This window comes from Pundamilia nyererei, unplaced genomic scaffold, assembly GCF_000239375.1.
Source record: "Pundamilia nyererei isolate P.nyererei 1_Seehausen unplaced genomic scaffold, PunNye1.0 scaffold00017, whole genome shotgun sequence".
Taxonomy (NCBI): Eukaryota; Metazoa; Chordata; class Actinopteri; order Cichliformes; family Cichlidae; genus Pundamilia; species Pundamilia nyererei.
Window position 1 is genome coordinate 3822253 of NW_005187418.1, and position 10230 is coordinate 3832482.

The following is a 10230-nucleotide window of genomic DNA, read 5'->3' on the forward strand; positions in this document are numbered from 1 at the left end:
TTGATGGGCCGCAACATTAAAGCTGCTGACAGGTGAAGTCAATAATATTGATCATCTCCTTACAATGCAATGTTCTTTTGGGAAACCTTGACTTCTGCCATGCATGGGGATGATGCTTTAACATAAACCATCTAGCTAAACATTATATCCCAAGCAACCTCCCCCAACCCCTGGGACAGCTCTCCCTGACGGCTTCAACCTCACCCAGCAGGACAATATGCTCCGACCTGCCAAAGCTGCTCAGGTCAAAGAGCCTAAAGCTTAATGAATGCTTCTGCACTGATTCTGCATACTGTCTCTATTGCTTCTCAGTCATCCAGGTCATTGCAGTCTTAAGCGCTTAAGTTGAAAGAAACTGGACTTCTCTTTTAGTTTTTGCAGATAGCCAACTATCATCCACCTGTAACGCAGTCTTGAGATCTGTTCTCAGGTGTTTGACTCACACTTTGACCTGTAATAACGTATTACGATAGCAAGGTGTTGGTAATATCTAACAGAATTCACACCTTGGCTCATGATGACTCAATGTTACAGGTAGGTCAGAGGAATGCGTAGAAGGAAACATTGGTACTGAACAGGTCAATCATAGTCGTTGCAAGTCTCCTTGAGGTGGCCTCTGGTTATATTTCTAGGTAGGTGCAGAGTGCAATCTATACCTAAGGTGTGGAAGTATAACGCAGGAGTATAAATCCTGCCTAACGTGTTGGCCTCACCTCTATACAATCCAGTGTTAACATTCTATGTTTCTGTGTTCATTACCCAATATGGGTCAGAGCTCTTAAGGGAAGTTCCTACACAATGTCAGGCAGATTGTATTAATATGTCTTGTCAGTGTATTCCAGTGATGCTCGTGTGCTTTTGTTGAACTAGATTAGAACTAGCCTGTGTGCGCCCAGATTAGCCTCTTTTTTTTTTCTTCTTTTTTTTTTTTGTAGCTGCATATCGAAACTGGTCCCAAGTTAATTTGTATCACTTTTAAAGTGTCCGCGCATGACACTGTGCAGCAACTGCAATTATGCAGGTTAACTGCATGAGATACTGTGTAAGATGGGCTTGCAAAAATCTTGGTCACGATCTGTGTCAGGTGGAACGAGATCTGTTTCTTTAGATAATGTCCCATAAAGACAAAATATACTTTGTCATAACTCTGGTTGGGAATTATTCATCAGATTGATGACCATCCTGGGTGACCTGTGATATATTTTCTGGTCCATATTTTCCTCTCCTGGCCAAAGTTCTGGTTTAAAAATGGCAGCGGGCTTGTCTCACATTACTAGGAGTGCTGTTTTGCTCTAAGATACTCTTCAAATGCCACTAGTGTCCATTCCTGTTGAAAGGGATTTTCTGTCATCCACCACCAAGTGCTTGCTCATAGGAGGAACACCTGGTCTCTGGGGATCTCTCATTAATATTTGTAAGGTCTTTCTTTACCTTAAATATAAACACAACAATAATTTCTGTAATCTTTTTCTGAACTTTTTGGCTGTTTCAGTACAAACTTTATCTCACGATTACTAACATTTGCCAAAGATATAATAAGAACAGTATACAGGGGCTTTCAGAAAAATAAACCCAGCAGTAGCTCCACTCTGGAAAATGTCTTTCCTTCTCGATATTTTCAGTATTGACAGTGTTTGAGTTTACAGCCGTTCCTTTGGTGGTGAATTTAGTCACCCTCCAGCTTGGGCCCCAAAGAGGCCTGGGTCTTGCTTCCTAAACAAACTAAAGACCTCAAGCTTTAAAAGCTGTTGGAGCTCCGAGGCCACAGTTGGTAAGGGAAAGAGGCTGCTTCACGAGGTCACCCCTTGGCGTTTCTGAACTGACCGTGTGTCTTTGAGTGTGCAGGACTGAGGTGTCAGGGGTGTAAATGTGCCCTAAGTTGTTACGTGAGGTTTGGCATGAATTGGCCAATGTGGTGTACAGTAATGGCTCTCTCTGTCTTAGAGCCTGGCACCTTTCAATACTGATCAGCAAACACTGTAATTTGTTTTCTCAATCCCCCTCCTCCAGATGGAACTGGTAGTGCTATTTTAAATCCCATTTATCTCTAAGCTATGTGGGTTTCTAAAGTTGGTGCTCACATTCAGGCTTAGGTATGAGTGTGTTGGACACAGTTGAACAGCTAGTCAAGGATTCATAAATCTTTCATACTGTTAGCTTCCCGCTATACGGCACCACTTGCATACCGTCACTTTGTAAACTGTATCCGGTGCTAGTTGCCAGTGGCACTTGATAGCAGACCCGTGTTTTAAGTGTAACACTATGCTTCTGAACCTCCTGCAGCCAGACTTAAAGTGGACCAAACATACCATCTGTACACAGCATGTGCTTCATATTTTGCTTCACTTTGTCAAACATTTGTCAGGTATAAGATGTCAGTAAGACATTTGGAATTTCAGGTGATATCTGAGGGTTTTTATCAGCTTTAACATCACAAAAACTAATAATAAAAAAGAGAAACATCCTGGGATGAAAGCACCTTTGCTCTGCTTTGCTGCACAGCCCGGGGTCATAACTTTAAAGGGCTTTACTCCAACACCCTCTCGGGTGATCTCTGTCAAATGGGTTTTCCAAGAAAGCTTAGCATATTGTCTCGCTTGGAGTTGGTGTGCGTGGAGTGTTTTTGCATTAGAGCTTTTTTTTTTTATCCAGAGAAAATAATTCTTGATGGGTACTCCTTGTGATTGTCCTGGGGGAGTCACGTGATGCAATAAATGTCAGGTAGTGTGAATAAATCATGACCAAGGCAGGGGTAAAAATATGTGTATTAATGCTTAATGAGTTACAAAGATTTTACACAACATCCATAAGAATTACTTGGAGCTTGCCAGGTTCTGAATAATCCCTTTATCTCTTCCAGCATGACAATTGATTGTCTTCACCAAGAAAACATCAGTAGACTGTTGGGCAGCTCACACTCTGTGAAAGAGGTGCTGCATGTCCAAACCTGTTGACCCCTTAATTAATGATTTACTAACCTTTATACCTGCAGAGTTCATGCATTATTTCTAGTAGGACCTTCTACAACCTGGCAACTCGAACACCGTTTCTATGAATAAACGGTGAATGGATAATTACTCATTAATCACAGGAAATCGATTAGTCACAGCTTATAAACTCTTTCAAAGTGAAATCAAACAATCTTTAAGGTAATTTTCTTGTACTTGCATCCAATATTAAGCAACTTAAGATGTCATTTTTATAATCCATGCTGAATAGTTGGGAGGAGTTGGCTTGATTAGGTTTAAACAAGGCATAGAATCGGGCAGGTTCGCATAATGTTATAACAGTGTTGTCAATTTCTGTGAAAACGTTACTGTAAAAACTGGCTTAAGGAATACACCCTGGAGTAACGAGCCTTTAAAGCCTGTCAGATATGTATTGTCATGAACTTGCTGAAGCCTGTAGTGTGTCAGTTACAGCTTGGTTATAATTATTGCAAATGTTTTTGAGCAATTACTGCTGAGAGAATTCCTGTAATGAGAACCAAGGGTTTGGTGGGAACATCCAATGTGGTTGGAGCTTCACTCAATTTTAGGTATTCTGTGAAGATTATCTGCAGCATTTGATTTTCCAAATGAAGATGCGTGCAGGAGCATTTTTGGAGTTTTTGGATGGAAATCACCAGAAATTATTTTTGTGCTTTTTAGTTTTAGCACTCATATTAAAAAGGCCAAAAGTGGAATTTGAACGCAGTCAAAAATAATGATGTAAACTTTGTTTGTCATATTTCTGTCGTCCCAAGAGGCACAAAAGCAAAGTACTGTTAAAAAGAATGATAGAAGCTGTAACTGAGAGCCTCCCTGTCATGAGATGTACTCGTACAGATAATTGTTTTTGACTGCCACAGTTGTGCGGCCAGTTGGCTCGGTTTAATCAGGTTTCAAAGCCCACAGATTCGCCTTGGCTCTTTGGAGGTAGAAGATGTATCTTTGACGGCTGTCGAGTCTACTGCAGTTTACAATAATAGCCTTAGCTGTGCAGACTGAGGAGCTGCCTGTAAACCACAATGCAAGTACACAAGTTTTAGTTACCTTTCTTAAACTCCTCAAGTACTTTAATCTGTACACCTTGCTAGTACCAGGTTGGACCTCCTTTATTTAGCCTTCAAAATTGCTTTATTTTATTGTGGCATAAATTCAACAAACATATTGATGTTATGTGGAAACATATTGGGCCATATGGACACATTAGCATCACTCAGTTCCAACCATGCCACCTTTTCTCCATACCTTGGTTGTAAAGAGTGGTTATTGGTGTTGTGTTGTGTTGTATTTGTGCTGTTCCTGTCCTATGAGTTTAAAGCAGTGTGGCCTTTCTTTTGCCACTAACTCGATATTTTCTTTTTTTCTGGCCATTCTCTTAACCCTGGGGATGACTGTGTGTGAACTCAAGTCCTTTTCCTGATAAAGACTCTCATGTCATTATGAACAGTACTAAAAGCTAAAAAAAAAAAAAATAGAATTTGTGTGACCCATAAGTAAACCTTTTCTACTCTTTTAGTCTCATTTGGAGTCATCGAGTTGAACTATTTGGCTTTATTTTTAAGGCAGCTCTCTTCCAAGTTGCAACCTTCAGGCATCTTGTGATCTTTCAGTGATTCAATGTGTTTCCTGTGGAGGACAAAGTGTTTGTTCCTTTTACACTCATCATACTATTAGACAGAACAGCTATTATATTGTGCACTGTGGCATTTCCAAACATCCTTTCCTTGCAGAGTTATTTCATCTGATAGGAGTCAGTGTCCTTCCATCTGTTTTTCTTGACCTGAGATTGCTCCGATATCAACTGAAAGGTGTTACAGCTCAAAATGATCCTCAGGTTACTGCATAAACACCAGCCAAGTTCACAAGCCATGGACATGACGTCGTTTAAGAACTACTGATCGTCCATATTCACATTTACTGTGCTGGCATTTTCAAAAGTTTCTAATTGAAGTTTAAGGAACTACTTACTTACAAGCTGCCAACAGAAAATGACAGAGCCAATCAAAGATGTAACGTGCAAGGAAAAGTTCCACATCTCTGTAACTGCGTGACACAATGCTCAGCCTAAAGGGCAAGAGGACTAACCCTTTAAAAGAAGTCTCAGAGAAGGTGCAGGATGGTACTATATATGCAGAGCAGTTTCTAGAAGACTGACGTTTTAATGAGTTACTAAAAGCAAACACCAGATAGGTTAAGAGATGTCAAGAATAACTAAGTCAACAGGCGATAAAAGATCTCCCAGCTTGCAAACAAACATAGCCTTGTAGTAGAGGTAGAGGTCGAATCGACCAAGTCAGTATCCTATAAACCAAATCCAACCAATAAGGTGAACTCAATTCGGCTCAGTAATTTTTTTTTTTTTTTAAATCTCTCCAAAAACTGCTACTGGTAATAGTATATGTTACACTTGGGTCTTAATTGTGACCACTTGGGGAAATTAATTGCCCACCGCTGCTATAAACAGTGTCACCACATGTAAAAGTCGTTTTTCCAACTATAAAGTGAAATGCATAAAATTTTATAAGATAACAGTATCAGTGTCAAAATTAACCCTAAAATGCAATATGATGTTGAAAGTGTCTGAGCAGCACTGGCAAAACTTTATGACAGGCTGCTTTTCATGATTAAAACACATAAGAGATAGTGTAATCCTGTATCTAATTAGCGGGCGCCACAAGTCGATTCAGGCTCTCAGAAGGAGAGCAGCAGTCAGAGGCTGGTTTGACTCCCCAATCCTTATGAGATTAATGGCTAACCTCCCTCTGCCTGCTCCATTTACAGACCATGTCAGGTTTTCTTGGAAAGAGCACACTGCTGCTTCAGTTCTCACCTGCAAACATCTAAATGTGACCCTGTGCCAGTGCAGGTGCCTACGTGCGTGTTTATACAAACTGTATGTCAGTCAAGGGGAGGGCATGTCAGTTTCAGTGCTGTGAGGTCAGACTTTTTTCCCACGTTGCCTTTGACCTCAATCCTCACTTTTGGCAAGTCTGTCATCACGGTCTCCGATGGACACTAGTTTGTTAATTCTGCAACTGCGCAGGTTCTCCTCCTGTCGTTAAAGGGTCAAGACAAACTCTGGCTTTTATCTGCTGGGCTCCTCACTGTCAGCGTCACAGGACACAGGAGTTATTGCCTGTTAGCGTCACTTTAAATAATAACTTAATGACAGGAAGAGGAGGGAAAACTTGCCTTAGTCCCAAAGCGGGTTTACACAGAGTTTAAGATAAGATAGGATACACATTATTTGTCCCAGAGTTGGGAAATTCCTTTGTTACCGCAGTTTAAATTGACTTAACCACAATAAATATAAAATAAAGAGTATGTAGCTCAATAAAATTGAATACAATATGATCAAAATATTACATCAATAAGGTGAACTACTGTTATAGCTACTACTATTCTTATTATTCTACAACTGAACTTTTCTACTAATAATCAGTTGATCTTTCCCTTTTAACTGATGAGTTATTTGTTTGGTTTACAAATTTAAATAGTTAGCGCTAGAAAATCGCAGATTGCAATTTGTTCTTGCGGCAACATATTAAAACCCAAATTCTTCCAGTTAAACTTTAATTTCTTGACAGAAAACAACAAAAAAATCATGTTAAAATATAGAGCTAGCAATTATTTGGCAAGAGATTATGTTTAACTTATGAAACAACATGGAACTTTTCATGCATGGCTAAAGCCTGCTAGTACTGGAGCTAATGGAGGACAGCAATTGTACACAAACTAGCAGCCGTTTAGCTGAGGGTGCAGCAGTTGATGCTATCTTGCAGTGTTTAATGAAGGAATAAACCACAAGGGAATGGAACTAACATACTGTTAGCATGGCTTTTTATACAAAAATTTTATCCAGATTTTATCTAAAATATGTTAAAATTTAAAAACAAAATGAATCATTTTGTTTTTCTTTTTGGGAAGTCGAAAGCTAGACTTCTATTTAAGCGTGCTGATTGGTTGCTTAAGGACGAGACACGCCCTCAATGTCACTCATTTCCAAACAATAATTACATGTTAGAATCATACGTAAATTACAGCTAAAATGTGTACAAGCAGCTGGTTTGTCTGAAGACTCAAAAGACCCCTGAACTGTTTGATCTTTGACATTAAATCACTATTTTTAAGTCCTAATGAATACAATGTGGCATATATTGGACAAAGGAAGATGTCTAGAAAGAGGGTGACTATGTAGCTGCCAGGCAGGGAGAAAAGACGATGTCCACAGAGGAGATTCATGGATGGAGTAAAGGAGGACATACAGAGGGTTGGTGTGACACATCATCTGCTGTGGTGACCCCTAAAGGGAGCAGCTGAAGAGCAGCAGTTCAAGAAGATTAATCATGCAGCATTTAAAACCAGTGGGTGATGTTAGAATCCATTGTTTACTACAGGGTTTGGTAATGGCTTACTGCATTACCTAATTAAAAGTAAACCATTATTATTACACTGTGCCTAAAGGTCTGTCATTGAATAATCACAAAATAAACTCCTGGCTGATATAGAATTATATTTTTGCAGGAGAAATGAACTGAAAAGTCAGTTGAAACCTTTAAGACGCATTCCTGCAGGCTATACGTAGTGAGACTGAATTCTTTCTTCTTCTTCTTTTTTTTACTTGCCCTACTTTTCACTCTGCATTTAGTTAAGATTCCTGCGGATGCTGCAGTCCATCTGCATTGACTGGATGTTCCCCAACTCGCGTACATACTTTCTGCGTCTGTTTTAATGCACACAGTTCATTCCTGTACTAAGTCAGAGTATGCACTGCACACCACCTGGTTTGGTGCAAATGTTGTCTGACATGCTGTGTCCATGTCCCTGTTCTCATAATAGGGGCGCTGACAGGGACTTCTTAATACCCCTGCCTCCTCTACCATCAACACTGCTTATATAACTCCACTTATGTGGCTCTGAACTGAAGTATTTCCAACCCCAACCATTGCAGACCCCCAACTTAACACACACACACCTCTGAATGGCTAAGAATAAATCATCTAGCTGGAAGAGGCTGCAGTAGAAGAAAAGCTTTTGCAGAGGCATGCTCACACACCTCTGACTCTGAGGTTGTTTTATTGATATACCCACTTGTCCTTTCAAAATGGAGATTATTTGTTTTTGTTGTTGCTCCCCCCCCTGCATCGCTTTCTCTGGTGTTATGCAACCTATGTTGGCCTCGATTCTCAGAGAGGGGAGGTGGAAGAAAGAGAGAGTGAGAGGTTTGGGACAGATGCAGGCCTGCTAATATACCATGGAAAAGTTGGATAGAGGCCTTGCAGAATGGGGGTATCTTCTTTAGGAAATGCCAGAGGGCAGGGCTTATAACTAAAACGGGCTACAGTTGTCTGTAATAATAAAATGAATATTCCTGCTTATGAAGTTATACTCTGATCAAACAGCCGCTGCCCTAATGAGAAAACGGTTGGAGTAAAACCAAAACATAATGGAACACGATCGGTTTTCAATTCCTCTGTTAGTCACAGCTTAAGTGAATGTCTTTACCGGGAGGAGGTGTTGTTAAGTCACCCTGAAATTGGCCAGTATCAACAACAGTCTAATTAGATGATTGCACTGCAGTGTTAATGCAGCTCATAATTTGCTTTTCTTGTCTCCATCTGCAGCTAATTTTCCCCTACATTGTTCAGTTATTGGCTTTCTAAATGAACAATGGTTGCTTTAAATAGAGGACGGGTTTGGATGAGTCACATGAAGTAATCACCCATTATCGGTGCCGCTTAGTTTGGCAGCTCACATTTTTCTGAACGCTGTATTTCACAGTTGCTACTGCAAGATTTTGGTTTTCCAAGAAGGCCTGCATTTTATGCTGTTGTCATTTGCAGCCGTGCCATCTTGCTTGCCAAGCTGTAGTAAATCTTGTGGTTTTGGGGGCGTCCGGGACTCCAAGTGGCTAGACTGCGTGCCACAAGTTGCCCCGCCTCTGTCCTGCAAACAGCTTTCATTTCTTTGCACAGGTGACTCTCTGCAGGAGAGTTATCTGATGTTGTCATCTTAGATGCATAAATATCCAGATGCACATCAAACCGTACACTCATTGACTCGCCCTGGCTCATGCAAGCTGCAAACATGCCATAATTTGTATCATGTTGCATATTTTCCCTTATTTTCAGAGCACGTAATCCCATTACGGCTCTAATCCTCAGTGTCCATAAAGCTAATTTAAGTGTAGCCATCAAAAATTAGCTTAAAATTGAAGTGACTTACTCTTATTTGCTTAATAGCTTTTTTGAATGCAGTTCTAACTATTCCTTTTGACCCTTACGCCAAGATGTTTTTCTTTTATGCAAAGCTTTTAGTGTTTCTGACAGAGCTCTTTATATATGAGGAATAAGCTGCAGCCTGTCCTCACATCATAAACTGATCACTGTTGACCTAAAAGTAATTCACTTGGTCAGAGGTCTCCTTTGTGTTTCGCCTTTGAGCTCAGTGCCACATACTCGGGCTGCTGGTGTAATATGACAGTTTGACAGGTGACTGACGCAGGTAAGAGTAGCGTTTCGTTGTGTGACATCAGACTGTGCAGTTCTTCAGACAGTCTGCCTCCTGTGTTGATAGCTCAGCATTAGCCTCGCTGGGAAAACGTCGAGAGGAGGGAGACAGCAGTGGTCAAGCTGATTGTAAGCATAAACACATGTAGAGCTTTTTTTTTCCCCCCAGAAATCTACCTCAATGCAGAATTCATGGTCCTGAAGTCTCTTGGGAGTTTTCCACCAACCGCCCACCGCAGGCAGAGTTACTCCACCAGTCGCTAAATTGGGCCATTCATCCAGAAGGAAGCACAAAAATGTCTTTGTTTGTCCGATGTGATTGCTGTGTTTGGTTCAGTGCAGTTTTACACAGATTTTAGAAACTTCCTCTGTAAATTTTTAAAGTCAGAGCTCCTCTCATTGGAAAATATATGTTGTTATGCAACTGGAGGGTCACCCAGATGGATGAACCTGTGGTTTCCAATCCCACAGTGAGCTCATTAGCTAACGTAACAGTGATTTATCAGATCGCTCCCATGCATTTGTATTTGCTGCGTTTATTGCTGCCAACTTATGTAATCAAACAAAACCCTGACGAGACCAGAGCATGTGCACGTTAAAATTTTTACTACAGCTACAACTCAACCATCAACACAACTGGATTTTTACGGCAAAGCAATCTTACCCCACTTAGTCATGGTTGTAAAGCTTTCAATCATTTTACATGATCGGCAGATTTTAAGTCTTTTTTTTTT